This window comes from Lissotriton vulgaris, chromosome 5 (assembly GCF_964263255.1).
Source record: "Lissotriton vulgaris chromosome 5, aLisVul1.2, whole genome shotgun sequence".
NCBI lineage: Eukaryota > Metazoa > Chordata > Amphibia > Caudata > Salamandridae > Lissotriton > Lissotriton vulgaris.
Window position 1 is genome coordinate 1,126,205,541 of NC_141693.1, and position 23,700 is coordinate 1,126,229,240.

At 43.4% G+C, this 23,700-nt stretch overlaps 1 pseudogene; it reads right to left on the reverse strand.

Moving 5' to 3' along the window:
* Positions 1-257: 257 nt before the first annotated feature.
* Positions 258-23,700, reverse strand: part of LOC147712082 (uncharacterized) — a 74,807-nt pseudogene continuing 51,364 nt past the window's right edge.

The window sequence follows — 23,700 nt, forward strand, 5'->3', positions numbered from 1 at the left end:
AAAAACACATTCAACAACTCCTCAATAGAGTGGATTTTTGTGAAGACAGGGCGGAAGACGTAGAAGGGCGGGCCCGACGCAATAATGTGTGAGTGGAGGGCCTGCCAGAAGGAAAAGAAGGGAGGAACCCTGATGAATAAGTGGAGTCCTTGCTGCACAACCTCCTGCTGGAGGGTACACTATCCCAGCATTTCATAGTGGAGAGGGCACACCTGGTGCCAGTTCATCCTCTGTCGACAGGATCTAACCCCAGACCTCTACTGATCCAGCTTTTGAACTATAGGGACAGAAACACAATTTTGCAGGAGACTAGGAAGCTACAGGACGTCCAAGTAGACAACCATAAATTGATGTTTTTCCCTGACTATACCTTTCAAGTGCAAAATCAGATGTTTTCATACATGGTAGTGAAGTGACGCCTCAGGCAAAATTATTTGAAGTACTCCTTATTATTTCCAGCGCGTCTCAGAAAAGTGGCGAATGGGAAAACACACTTCTTCTCCACTCCCACAAGAGGCTGAGGATTGGCTTGTCAGAAACTTTTCATCTGAAACAATGTCAGTAACCAACCAGTAACGCGATAAGCCAACCAGTGAACTGCCACGTCGCCACCGCCCCAAGGTAAGGAGACAGAGGAACCCAGCGCCTTCTCTGAAGATCAGCCCGGATTTGGAGCAGGTACTTCAGGAACAGCAGGGCGCACTACAGGCGATAGCAAGCATCAGCGGAACGCAGTTAGAAGACAATGTGTCCGTCACCAGCCTACAAGAGCAAGCCAGCGAAGCAGATCCTGATGAGTTGTCAGATGATACTCTCACCGCGCAGGACGCATACGAGCTTCCGGATGTCACTCCTCAGATGCCTAACAATATTGTCTGATGAACACTATTGCCTCCAGCTGATTAGACTCATAAATGTCTCATATCTATACACGCAAGTACATATTTGTCTGCTTTATATGGTCATGCATTATTAGATGTGAAAAGTTTATATTATTTGCTGCCCTCAGTAGCTGTTAATTATTAACTCCTTAAGTGCGCCCGTCGGCCAACGGTTGTCGCGAGCACTACCTCGGTAGTGCTGCGCACGTCCAATGGCCGACGCGGCCCCGCCCATGCAATAGAACGCCCGCACCGCAGCGGAATTGCTGCTGCGGTAAACGGGTTAAGCTGATGTTCTCGTGATTTCAGGTAAAAGCGACCCACACATGCTATACAGTGCTTCTAAGATTCTTCATTCAATTGTTTGTAGAAAGTCTTAGCTGAGATTTCTTTTTGGGTATGGCTGGGAACCCCCCCATTGGGAGTTGCTCCCTTAGCTGATGGATTTAGGGCAGCATACTCCATGATTGGTCAGTGACAGAGGAGCCCCGGGGAGCCTCTCTTCTTCCTTTGCTATATTCAGATAAAAAGGCACAGCACACCCCCATCGACTTAGGCAGTATGCAGCTTTCACATAGGGTTTGGGCAATTGCCTGTTGCACACTCGCCCTTTTGGTATTTTTTTTCTATTTGTGTACATGTCAGTTATTTGCTGCCTTGGATGGAATGTTCATTTTTTTATTCATTGTTGTTGGTTTTTATGTGTTCATTTTGGCTTGTCATGGCATATTTTGCGGGTTGGGTCGCGATAGATGTGCTGCTATTAAGTACGGAGGGACACTCCTTAGGGCTGACAAGTTGTCCACACCACTTCCCCCCTCCATGGTTGGGACTGCCACGCATGCATACACGACTACCCCACCAGCGATATGGCACACATCACAATTATGAACTGGAATGTTAGGAGAATTCATAATCTGTCACCCGATACCTCATCTATTCATATTTAAAGTGTCACCATGTCCAGATAGCATTACTACAGAAAACACATTTACATGAGTCAGAACCGCAAATGCTGCGTAGGCGCTGGACGGGTCGACTGTATGCAACGAAATACTCTGCATTTGCACGAGGAGTGTTGGTGTGGGTAAGGGCAGGTACCCCTTTTCGGGCGTTGGACTCTCGCATTTGATACAGAGGGAAGATAAGTTATAGATAAGGGAGGTTTAGATAAGAGGCAAATAATATTGGCCTCCGTATATGGCCCAACACAGAACAAGCCGCCTTCCTCGACCGGATCTCCCTTAAATTAGCAGGATGGCATGACACTCCCTTGATACTAGGTGGCGACAACAATAGTGTACTAGACGTATCATTAGATAGATCTTTCCCCCCTCTGCCAGGCACATCCACACACACTGCTGCAAGGGCATTAAATCACTGGGCCACAAATTGGCGACTGACTGATGCGTGGCGACACCATAACCCACACAACAGGGTATACTCTTATTATTTGGGGGCACACAGACGTCATGTCCGTCTCGACCGCTTTATGGTATCCACTGATCTTCTACCAGTTACCTTAAGAACATCTTATATGGGGCAGACACACTCTGATCATAATCCGCATATAGCTGAGATAGGTTGGGAGAACGAGACACCGCCAATCCCTATGTGGAGGTGACAGCCAGATGTCCTACTAGATGGGCTTTTCTGAGATTCCTTGGCCACTAATGTGGCTCAATATTTTGATGACAAAGCGAGCACCGCTTCGTCACTGCTGGTGGAGTGGGACGCCTTCAAGGTAGTGGTCAGGGGTCATTGTTGGGCGCGCAGGCGACCATCAGAGTGCAGTTGGAAAAAGATCTTACTGTATTAGAAAAGCAACTGGCAAAGCGCGAAAAAGAGGCGATTGTTGGGACCCAGGGACAGTTGGACACTTGGAGAGAGAAGCATGCACAATTACTAGAGAGGCTGCGGTGCCTCAATTATGCGGCACACTCCGCGCGGATACATCATATGGGGGACAAAGCGGGTAAACTGTTAACATGGCTCGTCCGCCAAGAAGACTCGCTATCCCCTATAACATCTGTGCAAACGGCGGTGGGAAACACAGTATATACGCAGCGCAATATCCATGCTGCATTTGTGGCGCAATCGCGGGCTCGAGTCACGCCCCTGGAGCTGCAGTCTTATCTAGAGCATATAGTGTTGCCACATCCCACTCCTAAGCAGATAGAAGATCTGAATGCTGCACTCCCTGGGGAAGAAACACAAGAAAGTATATTCTCATTGTCTAATGGGAAGTCACCGGGCCAGGACGGCTTACCAACTGAATTTTATACAGCATATAAGCATATCTTGGTGCCACAGCTGCTGAAGATGTATGAGACTGCCCTCGATATGTCTACTCTCACAACTACGCAGAATGAGGCATTATTGGCCTCTCTCCTGAAACCTGACAAAAACCCTGAGTCCCTAGGATCCTATCGGCCACTGGCGCTACTTAACACCGATTATAAAATCTTTGCGTCATTAATAGCTAGACGGCTCTAACCGTTGGTGAAAATGTTGGCGCATCCAGATCAGAGCTGTTTTGTTCCAACTAGGAACACCTCACTGAACCTCCGTCGATTTTTTCGGGTGCAGCAGTATGCGCTTCATAGATGGCCACGTTTCGGCTGCCGAGTGCTTGATTTGGGAAAGGCTTTTGACTCTCTGGAGTGGCCCTACCTGGCGGCGGTGGTCGATAAGTATAAACTCGGAGACCTTTATCTCAGTATGATCCAGTTGTTGTATCAACGCCCTACTGTCCAGATACGTACTGGCAAGCTCCTATCAGACCCTGTTAGAGTGAGGAGAGGTACGCCAGGGTTGCCCGATGTCCCCGCTGCTCTTTGCCCTAGCCATGGAACCGCTGACGGTGCTGCTTCATAGCAGTGGTGAAAACTGGGGCATATCGCTGGGGGATGGGACGCATGTTGAGTCCCTGTACGCCAATGATTTATTGTTGTATGTCCGCGATATTGCTGCCCCCCCTGAGTCCATAGAGGATGTGTAGAGGACCCTTTGAGGTAATGTCGGGACTCCGGGTTAACTGGGCTAAATCTGGAGTGTATCCCTTTGATGCGAGTATGGAGGAGATGGATGGGAGCAACAATGGATCACGCCTTCCGAGGTACCACACCACTTTCCGGTATTTAGGTTTATTAATTTATCGTTCACCTGTGGATTTGCTGGAAGGAAACTTAATGAGAGAGATCTGAGCAGTACGAGCCCAAGTGCAGTTTTGGAAAACACTCCTGCTGAATGTCATGAGCCGTATCACACTATTGAAGATGATAGTCCTCCCCAAGCTGTTATACTATTTCTTGAATCTCCCGGTTTACGTCCCAGCCAGAATTTTGCGAGACCTGGAGAGCATGTCCAGGGACTTTATATGGACTAAGGGCAGGCCTCGTGTAGCGCTATGGAAACTATACGCACCCACTTGTCAGGGAGGGTTAGCAGTTCCTAACATGAAGCTATACTATATAGCTGCCCAGTTGCAATTGGTAAAGAAATGGCTAAGTGCCAATGGTCTGGAAGACACAGCAACCTTGCAGCACCCGTGGACTCAAACGCAAATATGTCATCTGTTTCACCCTGCGGCAAAGGCCTCAAGACCGTCTCAGCTGCATTTAGGGGTAGCATACAGATGCTACAGAAGAAGCCTATATCTCACCCGTGCTACCATTCCATATGCCCCTATTATACCACTCCTAGGGACACCAAGAGGGAGGACGGGTACTTTGGAGGAGGAACTCACACACTGGCGCACGGCAGGGGTAGATACTTTAGGAGAGCTCCATAGGGATGGTGTATTATTGACGTTCGAGACTCTATCGGATGATGCAGATTTTGCTGTAGGACAATTTTTATTACACACCTCTTTAGTGAGAGCCCTGTTGACTCTTTGGGGAGATATAACATCAGAGCCCCCAATGCATTTATTAATACAGTATCTGTATGTTATGGGGGTAGGATCACACAGAGCACATTGGCTGGTGACGGCTCTACTTGTGCACACATTGAAGCCAATGACATCCCTCCGTGCTCGCTGGGAGACGGACCGTGGTCGACCCTGTCCGACAAGGAATGGGACAATATCTCGGCCTACCCCAGATATATACAGAGAAACTCTAAATTCAAGTTAATACAAACCTACATCTTACATAGGGCGTATTTATCCCCTAATAAAATTAACAGATATTTCAATATCACTACATCTATGTGCCCGCGTTGTAGGCAGTCAGACGCGGACCTATTGCAAATGCTGTGGTTCTGCGGCCTCATCCGCGATTATTGGCGCGAGGTCACCGCATGCCTACCACTTTGCACAGATACAGCATTGCCACTGTCCTGGGAGGTCTGCATACTGGGGGGTTTACTCGAGAATCAAGAATAATAAAGTTATGTCACGGTTTAAGGATTTGGGTTTGATAGTTGCGAAGCGGCTGCTTACGAAGCGATGGAAGCATTCAGACCCTCCTGCGCTGATCAGCTGGAAATGATCTCTCACAAACTGAGCCCAAGCAGAGAGCACATCACTACATAGGGAAGAAACAGCAGGACTGTGCAAATTTCCCACTGCGCAACATTGGGATATCATACTTTCCACACTTAACGGTGATAGAACTGATGACGTGGTTGACACATACCTAGTAACCACATAGCATGCATGCCAGCGGCCACAGATCGTGGGAGCTGCGATATTAGTGGGAGCGACTTACCACCAGCCGAGAGCTGTGGTGTGGTCGTCCTCTGTTGCGGTGGATCACATGCCCTCCTTACCTGTCAGAGCACACACCAGTACTCTACTGTCCCTCAGATATCTCCACAAGCTTGAATCTAGCTCTGGGGAACTCCCCCACGGCAGAGACAGTAGCGTGCAGTCCTATACGCAGCACAGCGAAGAATATCACAATTCTAATTCAATGACAGCCCTTTTCTTTCTTTATTTTAAGTAAGTTGTTAGGAGATGTTTAATGGAAAACAAATGTCATATTGGTTTAACCCCACAATCTTTCCTTCCTTATTATTGTGGAGTATTATTGGAGAGGGCCTAACCGACTATACAAGAATTTCCACTATATCTCCTGACGGCGTGAAGGATGTATATATAGATTCACTGTATATGATCAACAATGCTGATACACGATGCTAGCGACCACTACTGCTTGTTAGTCATAATATTGTAGCATATTGAACAGGAGAACATGACATAACATAATTTGTATTTAGGACGTGAGTGTAGCGACATGCAATACCTAAGCCTTTACAATGCGAAGTAATACTTTACATAAGGAGACCACATGTTTGTAATATGTAGAATTTCTTGCTGTTTATTATGATAATTATTGTGACTTATCATGCATATTGTAAAGTGAAGGAGAGCAATTATTGTAAGGAACAATAAAAAACCAAAAAAACAATAAAGATATATAAAAAAACAAAAAATAACAGTCATATGGAGACTTAGCAGCTAACGCATCTGACACTGCGACTGGAGAAGCTGCTCCAGGTTTGAAAGCATGGCCATCACCCTTTTCTTTTAGGGCCTATACCAGTTTTCACATTATTTTTCCTAGCATTTATTCAGAGAAATCCTGCAGAGGCAGGTGGGGATTGGCTGGGTTGTGCTTTTCCCATTCCTTTGATGTCCCTAAACAGGAAGTGCCTCCCTTTGCTCCCTCCAGTGACAAAGAATGGGCCCACCAAGAGCTGAGTTTATGCAACACCACAAAAACACTTCCGCCTTCTGACACACAGCCGTTAGAGTGCACACAACCCTGATAATATTTACAATCAAACATGGCCCCTACAGAAAATATAAGGTGCAAACATCCCTCCTAATTGAAGATACAGCCATACTTTTCCACAGTAAGGCACCAGCTCCAGGAAATGCCTCATAGGCACAGCCCTCATGATGGATGCTCTGCAATAAAATAATGGTCTCAAGCCAAAATTGCTGACTGCAACCACTATAGAGTCATACAAACATGATATATGTTCCCTGCTCTTCCATGCGTTGTCCAGAAATCTCCACTTGGGATTAGGGCTCTACCTGCTTGTGCCCAATGCCCTGTGCCCCTAGCACTTCTCACCATCCAACTTCACCAAGTCTTGGGGGACTCCTCCTCCTTGACGAGCTGCAGAGGTGCTCATGGGGGAAATAAATACCTAAACCTTCTCTTGTCTCATAATAGTACTGAGAACTCTCAAAGCTTGACTGCGGCTTGATGATATGGGGATTAAAGAAAATAAAACAACATCAGATCTCCTGTCTTGGGAGCTGTGCTCCCCTCAATAATGTTAGAAAAGGAATGAGGAAGAAGATGACAAACTAATGTGCCTGGTTCAATCATTCGCAGGTTAATGTTCTTGCTGAAGCTTAGTTATTATGTGAATAGAATGGTAACTAGATGATCTATGATGGCTTTGTGTTCTCTGCATCTTTGGGATTCCTAAGTTCTGTGTTTTGAATCTTGCAAGTTAAGAGCTGATTGGGGAGCTGCCAAGAAGGGTTAGTGGTCTGTTTCAGTGCACCTGAATATATCCTCTTGGAATTACACATTAAAGTGTCTTCATTTATTTGGATCTTAACGTTGGGGTTGAGAGCCTGCTGAGGATGGTTTTAGAAAGACCATCAACCTCCTCAGGAAATCCATGCATTATACTTTATTGGGAAGTGCTTCTAGTAGTGACTCCGGCTTACCTCACTACTTTATGGATGCAATACTGTAAATCTTGCTGGTGGCTGTGCTTGCGGGGCAGCGTTCTGATGTGTTCAAGGAAGGACTAACGCACCGGTATAGGGAGCGGTGGAGCTGTATTCAATGGGAGCCCCACTTTCCGAATAATCACATCAAGGTCACCAGTGAATCTTGCGGTACACAGTTGCACTGAAGAAGAACGGTCACACAGAAGCATACAGAGTTGACATCCGCAGTGATGTTGTGTCACGATGCCCTGCGACGATCAGACGATGCGCCATAGCCATTTTGAGTTGGGAGGCGCATTATGGTCATTTTCCGTGGGAATTAGAGCCAAGAATGGAATGGCCACTGATGCGTCAGATGGAGCTGATGGTATTGGAGGTCAAGCGAGGCTGCTTGCCAAGACAACACCCTTTCTTCCATGCCTTCTACTATGGTTACTGTATCCTTCAAGTCAGGATTCTTTGTGAGAAGTTTCTCTTACATTTTGATGTTATTAGTGCATCTAACAATCTGGGCTCAGACCAACGAGTTTGTTACAAAAACACATATGCACACTAATGTCGTCAAGGATGCAACATAACTGCCAATTTTTTCTGTTTGCCCTGCACTCATGTAACTTGTGCTTTTCAAAAACCACGTTGATTTGTGAGCAAAAATGTTTCTCCAACATCATCACTGACATTCCATAAACATTATTAGGCTCTCCTTTCCCTGGTCCCAAAAACATTTCATCCAGATCTCATATACATTTCTGCCTTCAATTCCAGGATTATGTAACAAAGTGGTGTGTTTGTGTACTGCCAAAAACGCTCTCCCCCCCCCCCAATAGCAAGCAAATAGGAAAAAAATATCTGTCTCCATCGCTTCCAAGGTAAGATAGGCTCACCCTTATCAGAAAAGAACTGCGTAGACTGGGACATACTTTTTAAAAAAAAATTCTTCTCCTTTAATCAAAACAAGCTTCAGAAATAGGCATTTCAAGGATATACATACAAAGCATTGGCCAGACATTGCCATACCACGCCTTATAGAACACAGTGTACAAGAATATTGTAGGAAATGCCACACGCAACCCACTGGAATACGTCTCTAAGCCCTCCCGTGAAACCCGTTCAGAACCCCTCAGACTGGGACATACTTAGACAAGGCTCTTTTTATTTGGCCGATACCAAAGGATTTACCTCTTAGAAGCTGGAAGTGAGGGGGGCATGGCCTGACACCCAAAGAAGAAGGCAGCTTATGCGCAGCTCTCCAGAGGGCGGCATGGCCTTTAATCTCACATCTGTGGCTACTCCTTTTGCCGCTCGCCACATCCTCTCTGGATGGCGATGTGAACCATTGGAGTATGGTTCTACATCGTTTTACAGTAAAGCGGAGCCCACGTTATACCTTTACACACGCTGTGCATTTCCTCTTCACAGCAGTCGCCATCTTTCTCTGCAGCAACGTTGGAGCGCTGAGGCAGATGGAGCGGGCCATTTAGAAAGTTCCCATTGGCAGCTTATCTTTGTACCAGTTTACCCAGCATGTGAGTTTCACGCCAAGCACCGTTTCCTAAGCATTTGTAGTACTATGGGGGCGGAGTAGTCTTTCTGCACATTCAGCTTGCTTATTTCTGTCACACATCAAGAAGATATAGTCTCTTCTTTAGTCTTCTCCAAAAAACGTCATCACATGCAGCTTTGTGTGCATTTTCTTCCAGATAATACCAGTGCAATTATTTTTGTTGTATGGGCAGATTGACGAATCTATCTAAAGCACATTTCAAGTATACCTCTGGCTCTACGCATAAGTCTGTTTTCTGTATTCTTTGCCATTCACTGATATTGGAGAAGCCCTGTTCTTCTGGGTCTCGCAGTTCACATTCCTCCTCTGCGGCCATCATCCCAGCATCTAGCTGGAAAGCCCTCCACTAAGAGACTGTGACTGTGCCATCCTTTGTTTACACATGTTCTCCAAGTCTCCTCTCCGTGGAGCCCGACAATGTTATCTTTTCCAATGTGCCCTCACCATCCCCATTCTCCTTTGATATTATCTTTAGGTATGTTTCCTTCCCTATGCTTTTTACATTATGTCTTTATTTCTCACTGTCTCTGATATCCTTTTCCTTTATTTCCTTTTTCTGCTATTGTTCTTTTATCATTGAGTCTTTTCTATCTTCCTTTCTCTCCTTTTCCCCAATCATCTCTCCATACTTGGTCTACGTTACTTGTTTATTTCATGTCATTGGATATTTTTCCCAGTATTGCCTCCCTATGTCTCTAAGAGTTGTATCTTGGAAGTTAAGGGTTTAGGTTCACCAATTAAACATCAACATGTTTTAACTCATCTTTCACAACCTAATACTGATGTTGCTCATCTACAAGAACCTCATCTTACTGAATCAGAATCCTTGAAACTGAAAAAGAGAGTGGGTTTTAGTAAAAGGAATGGTGTTGTAATTTATGCGAGAAGTCTCTCAATGTTCATTTCATTTCTCAGGAAACAGATACTGAAGGGCGTTGGTTGCTCACCAATTTTTTGATAGATAATAATATTTTTAACTTATATGGCCGACTAATACTAATTCTCAATCTTGGTCAGCTGTTTCCCAAAAAGTATCACAATGTTCAGAAGATCATTTCTTTCTTGCAGGGGATTGTAGTCAGATTGTTGACCCATTTATTGACAGAAATTCTGCTTATGTGCCTAATAAGTCTCGAAAATTGTTTGTTCTTGCTCTCAAACAAAGCGTACTGATTGATGCATGGAAAATTTCTAACATGAACATACTTATTTTTATGTGAATATACTTATTTTTCCCCAGTCCATCATACTCAATCACAAATTGACTATATTTTATTTTGCATACATTATTGCAAACCCTACATTCTGCTAACTTAGGTTATATTTTAATATTTGACCATGCTCCTGTTATAATTCAATTGGACATTTTGCCTAATACTTTTAAACCTACTAGAGATTTAATAATTCACTCTTATTAGATACTTCACTCATATCTGCCTTTACTTCTTTCTTCCATTAATTTTTCCAGCTTAATCACACTGACAAACTTACGTTTCACACCATATGGGACACCTAGAGCGCATCAATTTATGATTTTGTTATAAGGTCTGTCTCCAATAAAAAAGAAAGCTTCTGCCATTAAAACCAAATACATTTTTGCACAAATCAAAAACTGGAGCACACATAATACACCTCCAAATCTAAGGACTGTCTACAACAACTTCTCAATGCCAAACCTCAGTTAAAGAAATTGTTCACAAATAGTGCATCATTGTTCCTTTTCAAATCCAGTGTCAAATACTATGGTGGCCAAAACAAATCAGGAAAAATGTTAGTGTATTATCTTAAAATTAATAAGAACAGAAATAAAATAAAATCTATCACAGATATTCACTCAAATTTATTACACAAAGAAGCGGATATATTAGAAGAATTTACCCGATTTTATAAAACATTGTATACCCCTGAACACGCCCCTTATGACTCTACAATCTTGAACTACCTTTCATCAACACAAAAATCCTTTAACACTCACTTAAACGTTCAAGATTTAGAGACGGGTATTCATTTAGAAGTACTTTAGAATGCTTTGTTCTGTCTTAAATTAAGCTCCTGGCCCTGATGGCTTTAGTACCAAATTTGTATGCACCTTTTCAAATTGCTCCTTTCCAAACTATCTCTTCTCCTTGCTCATTTTTCCAACACAGGTAATTTAGCTGGATATTTAATAGAGGCACATATGTCTTATTCTCGTATATGTTTTATTCGAAAAGATGGGATAAATCCACAACTTTGCAAAAATATAGACCTACTTTTCTTGGCAACGTTGACTATAAGATTGTTTTGAAAGCTCTAGCCCTCCATTTAGAACCCTTTTTACCAAAGCTTCTTGGAAAGGAGCAATCTGGTTTTGTTAAATGGAAGGTATATATATATCTGACAGCACTCATCTAATGTTCGATGTTATCTCTAAATCCATGCATTTGCCTGACCCTTTACTAGCAACTACGTTAGACGTTGAGAAGGCTTTCGGACGGAAAGATTGGTCCTTTATTTTCCATACTCTTCACTGGTTTGTTTTTGCACCAAAAATCATTAAACTAATCTCCCTTCTATGTGCTGCTCCTCAGGCAGCTATTTTTGCCAATGGACTTACTTACCCCTATTTCACTTTGGGCAGAGGAGTTTGTCAAGGTTGTCCTCTTTCCCCCTTTCTCTTTTTTATCTAGCTTTACAGCCCTTCATTTTCAGAATAAGAAAATATCAAGATATTCAAGGCATCTCATGGAAAACTCATCAGATTAAAACGTCAGTTTACACCAACGACATTCTTTCATTTATATCACGCCCCCAAGTTTTGATCCCAGTCTTTCTCCACAAAGTAGCTTCTTGCTCTTGTTCCTGGCTATAAATTAAACAATGATAAAAGTGAAATCTTACTATTCAACAAATTTACTTTTGAAAGACAGATTTTTCAATTACCAAGTTTTCCTGGAACAAACCAAAATCAAATAACTAGGGTTATGGTTCTCGCTCGTAATCAAAACTTCTATTTCATTAAACCTAGATAATGGCATGAACAAATTAACATCCTTTACACCTCTCCTGGTGCGGTCGCATCAATACTATAAAGATGATGTTGGCGCCTATTGTTTTATTCACTATTTACAACATTTTATTATCTATCCCCTCTGAAATTTTTCAACAAATCAACTCCATACTTTCTTAATTTTTGTGGAATGAAAAAAGAATCCTTTATATCTTTTACTGAAACTGAAACTTCAAAAATCAGACGGTGGTGTTAATTTTCCTGACTTTCTTAAATACCACTCAGCTTTCCTTTTAGAAACATACATTCATTGACTTTCAGCATCCTCAGAATTTTCTCCTTTATGGACAGATTTGGAGAAATGTTTTCTCTTTCCTTTCACTTTTTGTGAATACTTGGCTTTTTCTAGAAAACCTTGGATACTCTCCAAAACTCTCCACACTTTTTAAACTTTTCTGTAAATTACTAGAACCTTCATTGTCATGTAGACCCAAAGATACTGTTTCTTTCCTCAATTCTACGATTGAATAACACTTATTTAGTACACAATAGCAAACCTCTTTATTGGAAATTTTATCAGTAACTCCTTTCTTACTTTCCCACAAGCTCAAAATCTTTTTTAATTTTCCATTCTTGTTTTATAGTAAATTTAAATTACTAAAGAACATTATAATTCCTGCTTACAATTGTTTATAATCGTGAATCAGCCAACTCACATCATCCTCTTCCACGTTAGGTACTCTTCCTCTCACAAATCCAAAAGCCTCAACTATTTACAGATTCTTATAACAGTCCTCCTTGGACAGACCTAAAACTAACACCAAATTAACCTGGGAACATGATTTAGAAGTAACTTGGCGTGTTTCAACATGGAGACATATTTGAACAAAAATACAGAAAACCTTCCAAGCTGCTAACACTACACAAACTTTATTTTACATTTATAACAGACTCTTCTATTCTGCTACACTTCATCGCACATACCCAGATATACCTGACAGTTGTTGGCCCTGCCATTTACACCATACAGACATCAACCATTTCATATTCACTTGCCCCTTAGTACATATGTTTTGGATGCAAGTCTGGAGGCAAATTAACTCAATGTTTAACTCCACAATATCCTTTTCCATAATTAATGTTTTCTTGGGAAGTCTGGCTGACTGTTGGACTGCTGCTTATTGCTAGGAGTGGTATTCTAACAAATAACGAAGAATTGGAAAGATTTCTCTAAATTATCCTTTCAAGCTTGTTGGTATGTAGTTTGTCATAACCTTAGACTTGAGACATCATACTGTCATCCCCTCTCGCTGGTTCTTAAATATTCTGTTTTGTGGTCTCCAATCACAACTTTTTGGACAAATAAGAGCAATCCTCATCTCAACGACTCCTTAACCCTTTCGATGCTGATGACGAGCTCAGCTCGTCATGATGCACAGTTGAGCTGTGCTGATGACGAGCTGAGCTCGTCATGAATGCAGCCTAAGTGCAGTTTCCAGCACAGGGGGGGAAAACACCTAGCAGCCAAGGTGTTAATACGGAGGGAGTTCAAAAACCTCCTTGATGTTCCTTTCTGTTCTAATATTATTGCATAGTAATATTCTATTTTATCCTAAAATTGTTGTTAAATTGACCATGAATGTTTATCTTGCTATATTATCCCCCTTTTCTCCCTCCCTTTTTTCCCTATCTTTTGTTATTGGTTTGAATGCCTTATTATGCTGTACTTTGCTAACTTCTACTAAACCAACTTTTTAAACCAAACTAGTTGGAAGTGAGTTCAACTTTGTCTGAGAGGCTGATGGATGTGTTGTTTTAAAGACATTATGTAGAAGAGGGGGAACGGAGGCAAGCATGCGTTGACCAATGACTATGCTTCTTCTGACTAGATTTAGTTCTGACATTTCTGCAGATACTTCTTTACACTTTCTTTGGGACTAGAGTTAGCATAGCCTCGGTGTGAGTAATTATGATGCTCTTACTTAAGATGACCGCCCATCTCTGGTGTACCAATCAGGCATGCCAACAGGAGGCGTAATATGCGTGAGGATCGTAAATCTGAAAATGAGCAAAAGACCCTCCCAAGATGGAGCAGATCAACAACTTGAGTTCGAGGTAACTTGCGTGCTTTCTTGTACACCACAGGGGAACTTTGTAATATCTGTGAGGAACGCAATACCAAAAATGAGTGAAAGTCCCTCCCAAACTGGCACAGCTCAACAACTAGAGCGAGAGGTAAGTAGGTGCTTAATGATGCACCACGGGAGAACTTCACTCGGACCAAATTACCAGCACCTCTATAAAAAATATAGAGTAAGGCACCAAATGACTTCCATACTCAATGTGCTGGCAACTCATGCAGAGGTGACCACTCAGATGTTTCATCCAAACGGGAAACTGATGACAAGTTTTGAACCTGAGCAGCACACTTTCACTAGAAACCTGACCGCTGTCACCAGCAAGCTGTAGATCTCACGAACCAGGAAACTGAGCTGTAGAGCCCTGGATACTCAAGAGACAGGATACCAAACTGCAGAGACATGAGCAGCAGGACAACTGCATGCGATGAAGGGTCCCACCGTGTAGCACAGATCGTCGCTGTCAATTTTGTAGTAATCAAGCAGGAGACATGAGGTATGATAAGGTAAATGTAATAGTACAGATGAGCTACCCGGTAACGGAGGGTGAACATGCAGGAACCCCTCCGCTGTCACCAACAGTTTAACTGCCAATAGATCAACACCACATTCCATGAGCGCCATCATCATTACATTCCGTTTCAGAATACAGAGAACAAAGGGTTCACTAGGACTGAACTCTCAACACTAACAGAGAAGGTATTACATGTGCCAAAAAGATGAGCCTTCCCAAAGAGGCATTACGAAGGGAAATAATGTATTTTTTCCTCTTTACTTGCCCTTTCTATGTATGCTGCATTTTGCAGCACACATAGAAAGATCTGCAGCACACATAGAAAGAGGAATTTGCCTCTCAGGGTTTCTTTTGCGCAGGAAGGTGCATCATGGTACGAGGGTGCCTGCGTTGGCACTAGGCAGCCAAAAGGGCTCCAGCGCAGGGGAAATGGCAGGAATGCACTGTAGTGCCTTAAATATGGAGCATTCCTGCCCTTTCCCTGTCACCCAGTGCAGCGCAGCCAGGTGACTTTCTGCGCTGCGTGACATTTTCATAAATCTGCCCCTTAGTGTATCTATTTATCTGTCCTCCCACATGTCTCAGATGAACTGATCAATATTTTCTTGAATTCAGAAGCCGAATTTGGGAATGTTTCTGCTGTCTATGTGAGGCATCTGTTAATTATTTGTTTGCATAAAGCGCTTCATGCTGCACTGCTGTATTGCAGCATTTGAGATGAGGGCCTGCAGCCCTCCGTTTTCCATTCGTTCCTGGATACACTTCCAGAACTGTGTGTTTGGAAGTATGTCCTATGTGGGAGATGTCAGGGGAGATAGCACCGTTCAAAAACATGCTTCATACATGGTGAGAATGTGTTACAGCTCAAACATATGAACTGTTGCAGAGGGTGAGAGTAGGCGTATCTAAGCCGGCCTACTTCCCAGTTCGTACAGATCATCAAAGACCGCGCCTTGTGTTTCTTATGCCATTTCTAAGCCCTGGAAAGACCAAGCGTTACAATTACCCAATTTAATAGTGCTCACAAATTTCCTTCTGAACTGGCCAATTTCGCAGCCACAAGCAGACACGACACAGCCCATTAGACCCGTTGCTTCCTCCAATGCCAGTGTCACTGACATGACAAAAAGGCTCTCTCAGTTTTGCTTAGTTTACCTTAGCAGAGCCATTTATCACATCCCCGTTGTTTTCCAATTGCTTTCTGGGAGGCGAGCGTCCCAGGGCTGACTAAGACAAGCGGCTTCAGCTTCCTCCAGATCAGTGCGCCTGAATTGAGAGCCAAGCGCCGCTACTGCTGGGTCAGGCTGGCAGTGGCCTGCGACCAGCAGCTACTGGCCTCAGATGCCGGGGTGACGGCCCTATTCCAGGTCTCCAGCTGCATTGCTTCTTGAATGAGCCGCACTCCGGGCTGGACATGGCCTAACTGGTCATGGATGCTCAGGGGTGTACGGTTGAAGAAGAGAATGCTTTGCTTGCCTCTTATTTCCACACTAAGCATTTGGGACTAAAGTGTTCACCGTGAGCTGTTGATGTGCTGTATGCCTTGTGATTTTTATATAAAACCAAGTGCCAGACGGAATGGGCATAGAAACGTCAGTGCCGTTTAAAACATAAAGCATCCTGCACTACATGTATTTTTAATTCCGAATTTTTAGTAAGCGCCACTTGTGGCCATTGCAAGGTGTTAGGGCGTAGAATGGGGATCTGAGAGCATCTAGCAGAGGATAGGGTAGTTAAAGGGCCAATCGAATGCGAGAAACGTATCCCTAGTTGGTATTCATCATCCACCATCCTTTTACAAGCATTGTCAACAATCTGACAACTTGAAGAGTTCACTTTCTCGATATTTCCTGAAGGGGCGGATATTAGGTGCTTCTCTCAAGGTGGGGTTCAGAGCAGTCCAGGGTGTGGTATCTGAATGTTCAATGATCTGCTTGCATGTTTCTAACGTCTAAAGGTAATTGGCAAATTTGGTAGGAGCTTGTGGACCACACGTTTCTTTCTGAAGTGCAGTGAGGAGTCATCTCTTGAAGTACCACAGAGCTTTGCTCTAGTAGGAAAGTATGAACCGATACCTTGAAGAACTCATTTTGCCATCTATTATAATTGTGGTTGGAACTTAAATAAGTAGGTAAAACAGTAGTACTGAAGTAAATACATGCCAGTGAGTGCGGATAAAGGTACAAGTTGATTACTGAGAACAAACCATGGCCATACGAGAGAAGGGCTGAATCTAGAAAGTGTGATAAATAAGACCAAAGGGGGATCTAATAGGGCTTAAGCGTGAGAGGAAACAAGACTGAAAGAAATAAAGAAAAGGGAGAAACTAAAATAAAGAATCATGAAAATCGGAAGAAAGGGCAGTGATCAGAAACACATTTAGATGGATCCACTTTGGCAATGTGTTTTCAACCTAAGACGTTTAAGAGGTTCTTCACCATTAGAAGGGGAGTGGTTGCATAACACAGCAGTAGCTTTCTCTTTTTGTATGTCGGAGGTCCCGACAGAAAATATTTAGCCCTGTGTAAAGACCACTGGCCCACCTCATATTCCAGCTTGTTTGTGAGGTAGAGTGCCTGAATGTCATGCTTTATGAGTGATGCAAGCCATCTTTAGCTTCAGTAGGAGAGTTGATATAATGAAGTCGAGGCAGAACAAAGAATTGAACTACAGACTTGAAGGTTTGTTCAGAAATGAAATGTGTGAAGCCATAGCAATCTCAATTGGAAATGTGTACTCTTTGTGTGTGACTGGACAGTCAGACTTCTGTTAAGAGTGAAGCCTCACAACTTTTGAGATACTGATGACAATAGCAGCAGAGCTTTATAATCACAATTTAAAGGTATGGTTGGAACACAAAGTAAAAATTGGTAGAAACTCAGGGCCTCTTTTATGAAATTGAAGCATCGCTGCGTGGAAACAGCGATGTGTCACTTTTCCCTGCACCCTCCTTGCGACACCAATGATGCGTCATATTTACAGTATGACGTATCATGTCGCAAGGAGTTACAGATACGTCAGTATTTCGGACGTCTCTGTAGGCGCAAAAATGAAACATTGCTGGAGTGTGTCACAAAAGTGACACAACTCCAGCAATGGGTCATTACACATGGGCAAGTCCCATGTGAAATGTGCCTGCGTCAGTCTTATGCCTGCTGTGAAGAAGGCGTAAGATATTGACGCGTTTGTATACTAGGAGTGGTGCAGTGAAATCTTATAGTTTTCACTGCATCCCTTCTATGACCCTTTCTTGCGTCGGAATGCTCCCCATGCATACATTATTCCTTGCGCAAGTATAATGTGGCGCAGGGGTTTACAAAGTGACACATCTACCTACATGCGTCACTTTGCAAATATGGTGCAACAATGCAAATTTTTTACGCCGCTGGTGCGTCACAAAAAGTGACGCAAGGGCTCATAAATAAGCCCCTCCGTTTTTAATGGACAAAGTTTTCAAGTAGTAGATGGTCGTCCAACATTGCGCCTTCTGCAGGATTTGGCCAAGGTATTAAATAACATTAGATAAGGTGACCTTGAGATGGAGCAGTGTAACATAAGTGTATCAGTACTTTGTTGTTGTTGAATAATACACGTATAGCACACAATATGCCATTAATGATGCCTGTTGAAGGTTCACAAGGGTTTGACCTGCTGATAGTATCCACAAAACCAAGGCTCCAACAATGGTGTTGCTTGGGTCACTAAAGGTGCAGTTTGGGCTAAGGATTCTTTTAATTGGAGCTAAAAAAAAAGAATGCAGAGGAATCTCACAAAAAAGAAAGAATGTGAAGTATGCGAGGGCTTTATATTCACGCACTAGATAACAAATAAAAAAGGTCTGACGTGTACTGTGTGCGTTTGCTGCTGACGTGGAAGTGGGAGTGCAAGAAGGCAGTCTGCTCATCTCCACCCCCTTCTTCGCTCCATGAGCCTGGGAAGAGACAACCTCTGCCCAACACCCCAGAGCAGCGATGGTTGAGGGCAGTTCCTAGTTTTTAAGGTTGACACATTTTTTTCTGTTTGTTTTGAACTCTGATACTGAGTGGTTAAAAACTTAAACTAGACTAATACATGTAAGATATTCTTTATTATTTCGGGGGTATGTTTAACAATTTGTGACGCCCCCACTCTTTCTTTTCTTCTGTAAGTCTGTTTTATATTTCGACAGGCTAAGGACATTTACCAAGAGCAGGGCTTAATACTTCCTGCCAAATCTGCTGTCTAATCTGACACTGGAGCATTTAAGCTCATTTATGACCAATGAGAGTGCTTTCTGTGAGAATAGTGTTTAAACCTATTGCATATTAGTTTACATCCCAGTTGGTACACCATTCTTCCAAATGTTCAACCAATGAAAATATATACAAATCTTGAAACGCTAGATGGCTAAGTAGCTTTCCAGCTCTGTGAACTTATGTCCACATTTGTTCATGTCAAATGCGGCTGGAAATGGGTGCCCAGGGATGTGGCACTGCCAAAGTAAGAACACTAAGCAGCTCCTCTGGGTATTTTACACCACAATTGACAGGACTGACATTTCCATAAGGTGAGGTAAAGCTGCTCTCGGTGTTAATGATGCGTGACACTGAGTTTACATGAAAAGGCCCAAAAGATCCCTTTGACAAGCTTAATGTGATAGCGCTTGCACTATTCTTGGCGAATACACTGTGGGCATATTATCAAGAAAGGCAAAAAAATTATTGCAGCTTTAGCAGCAGAAAACTGCAGCTAAAACGGTGATAATGGGCTTGATAATATGCCCTATGGAATTCCAATTGGAGCCCATGTTAGATGTGAAGGACATCTAACATGGGCTTCAATTGGAATTCCATAGAGCATATTATCAAGCCCATTATCGCCGTTTTAGCGGCAGTTTTCTGCCACGATAATTTTATCACCTGTCTTGATAATATGCCCCTGTATTCCATATATGCTCTATGGCGCTTTGGTCAGTGAAGTAACAAACGTAGAGGGGGCTCCCCTGCAAGGTACCTAGAGGGCCCCTCACTCTGGATTTAATCAGTAGCTCTCAGGCCATAGTACTGTGCTGAGGGGGCCCCCTGCAGCTCAGGGGTCCCCCGCACCGTGGGGGCCTGTGTTACGCTATTGGCTTTGGTTCAGCCTCCTTTGCCTATTGGCTTCTTTGGCTAAGTAACTTTGTGTCAATCACAGCTTGGTTCAGCCCACAGGAGTAGTTTAGTCTTGTTTTCTTTTAATTAGCTCTTGGGCGTTTTCCACATGAACTAAAAAGATACAATAATAATTTCCAATTGCTCTGTGGCCCTAGCCCTACGCTTGAGGACAGTTTCTAGTGGAATTGTTTGGACTCTCAGGCACTGGCCTGCTTTGCCTGATCGTTTTGTGAATTTCAAAAATGAGTACTTGCCCACAGATCATAAGCATACCCTTACATCACCACAGACTTTGTCCTTCTGTGAAATAAGTGACAACGTGAATATTGTTTTTTCGCCCCATAATGTAGTCATCAAGCAATGGAGCATAGATGTTTCCTTCAGGTACTGGAGAAGAACGATTTATTGCGAATATATATTTTGCCTATTTATAGATTAGCTGGACTCTTCAGAGAGTCACACATTTTTGGTTTGCTAATGTGTATCTGAGCTCACAATTCTCAGAGGCCATTTTCTCTAAACTTCAACTGTCGGTGCAGTAACTCTGGGCATATAGTCTAAGAAATTGGCATGCGTTGCCATCTTACCTCTCCTACCACACCTAGAAAGGTTTAACTAGCATGAAAGTGTCCCACTCAATACAATGTCAGTGTAGAAAATAGCTAATTACTGAAATGTGAATTTCCTTCCATTGGATGAGAATGAGCAATGGATATCCATTTACCTTTGGTGAGGAACTGCTTGCGTGAGCAGGGGTGACAGGGTCTCTCCTTTGATGACAGCACTGGATCTCAAGGCACGGCAAGGTAATGGACCACTGGATTGAAGCCATAAAGCAACAACCATATAAAAATAAGCAAATCTTGCCTCAAGATGCAAGAGTGGTGGTGGCTCTCTTCAGTAAGTTGGCCAAGGGTCTACCATGCTGATTATTCAATTATCAGGTTTGACTTTGGAGGCCTGTAGGACATGATGTTATGGTCACCATTTTAGACAAAGAAGGTCCATGTTCACTGAGATTTGGTGACATAACATCACAACACTTACAACATGTTAGCAACGTCATTGCTTCACAGCTGGGCCTGGCAGCTAGAGGAGTGGGCACTAGTCTATGGTGTTCGTCTGAGGCTTCCTGAATTCATCCTTAGCACGTTTCTGCCCTACCCAATATAGCGCTTCATACCCCTGATAAGAACATGAAGCTCTCGGATTTCCATTGGGTTCTTGCATTCAGAAATGTAAGTGGTGTACATTTCTGCAAGCAGAATTGTGGAGCAGAAGTTTATCTTCACTAGTAAACCTCATTTTTGTGGTTTTTCATTAAGAAAATATTTTTGTCTTCCGAAGAAACCTTTGCCCCTATACTGCCTATCGTTTTTATAAGAATACTTTATTATTCTCACCACAATGTTTGCAAACTTTACAGATGGCCCCACCCAATAATGCTGCAAAACCACCCAGAGTATTAGGGGGCATATTTACAAAGAAATGATGGTGCGTGGCACTGCAAGCAATTTAGCAGTGCAGCGCTGCATCATTTACAAAATGCCAGGATGCGTCATAGTCACAAGAATGTGGTGCACACCTTTGTTTGCCCATGAGCTAGCACTACAAAAGCTGTCTAGTGCCAACGCAGACACCCTTGAGCTATGGTGCAAGGGTACCTGCAATGCAGGGATGATTGTTTATGTGCAGGAAGAGACACTTTCCTGCACATAAACAATAATTAAAGATAATGTGCTCCTTCTATGTGTGTTGCAGAATGCATCACACGTAGAAAGAGCAAAAAATGAGGAGAAATAACAGTATTTCTCCTCGTTGCACCACTCTAATGCCTGCTTTTCAATGGCATTAGTTTTTGGCGCTGTCTCAGATTTACAGATCCTTGTATATCTGGTGCACTGGGTGTTACGGTGGAATGGCCACAGCAACACCCATTCCATGTCCCTTTCATGCAAAGTGATGTGTGCCAAGGGGCAGTATTTAACCCCTTTACTGCGGCGGCTATTCCGACGCAGTGCTAAGGGGGCGGGGGCCGCGCGGCGCACCCATGCTGGTGACGGAACCGCTCCGTCACCAGCCGTGATTGTGCTGTGCTCATGACGGAACAGTTCCGTCATGGCCCCGCCCGCTCAATAGAACACTCGGCGCAGGCGCGGAATCCGCACCGCGCAGGCGTGCCGAGCGGGCCGTGACGGAACCGCTCCATCATCAGCACAGCGCGACCGCTGCTGATGACGGAGTGGTTCCGTCACCAGCAGGGGAAGGGTTAAAAGCCCATGAAAATCGACTCAGGGTAACTTTGAGTGGCCTTGTAAATATGGACCACACACAGCACCGCCAGAGCGTCAAAAAATGTGAAGCTCCGGTGGCGCTAGGGGCTTCTAAATTTGCCCCTAGATTTCCTAACGTGGAAATCTGCCGCATTCCAACATACAGCCAGAATGTATTTGTGCGCATAATCCATTTGCAAAGATTCTGGGGATAATGAAATGGATTTTGATCTTGTGGCGCAAAAACTTTAAGAATGCGGATTGTACAGATTATCCAGGAAGATTGTAACAACAATAATTGTGAGCAGCAAATGAGAAACAATAGGAGTGGCTGCATTCGAGAAGTGAGCAGCAGCAGATCAGGCTGGGGTGTTGGTGTTCACAGTACTGGGTCATGAGAGATGCACAGATGGGTCAACTGATGTGAAGCAATCTCTTCCACAGAAGACACAGCACCCCTAAACCTGTCAGTTACATACACTAATATTTGAGGTTAAAGCAAGAAAGAGAGAGGGCGAATAAGTACTGGGTGGTAGAGAAAGAGTAGGGGGGTAAGAGACAAAGAAGAATATGGAAGATTGGGGAGACACGAAATAAAGAGAAGGATGGAGAAAGAGAGAGACCGAGAGAGAGAGAAGGAAACGTGGCACTGGCAAAGACACAGCAGGATCTTTAGAAGAGTGTTTTAAGTCTTTTATCTGATTCCATTTATAGCCGACTCCATTGAAGTTCGAGCTGTATTCCCGCATGCCTTACTGAATAGCTTTAGGAGTGAACCAAATATTATCTTTATTTTTCATGGATGACAAAATCAGAGTTTACCCAGTGTCAGTCTGATCTAAACGAACCCTTTTATCCATTAGTTTGAATGAAGTTAACTGCAGGGTCTTCAGAAATCCCCATGGGATTAGCTAGGTGACAACAATGCCAGGTCTGCCAAAAAGAGAGTTCAGGTCACCTCCCCGGGTCCCCGCCCTTTTGAGAAGGCAGGGAGAAGAGGACTTCCCATTGACAATCCTCCACCTGCACCGGCATCAGGAATGTTCCGTGGGTGGTGTAGATGCCACAGGGTGGGCAAAGTGTGAGGGATCTATAGGAAGGACCCTCCCAATCTTTCCTAATCTTAAAAAAACATTATTTATACTTTTTTGTTAGAAAGAGCCAATCTACAAGTATGTAATGCTGACCTTGAGGTGTCTTTCTCTGAAAGGAAGGGGGGTGTTCTCCTGTACTGTGAAGCCAAGGGAGAAGCAGGCAGTGAAAGAAGAAACAAGCCTTCTCTCCAGGGTGCTTGAAAGAAATGTAAATGTGTGCAAGTGGTTAATAGCAAACGTAAAGGCTGCTTGGGAGGCAGATTACAGCGTTAATTGATGAAGTCATTTGAAGCTTCATGGTGACAAATATCTATTCTTTTAGAGATGTAACGCAAGGGTGTTACCATAGTTTCATTTTAATGGAAACAAGATTTCACTATATACAATCTGATTGTGTATTATTAAAGTTATA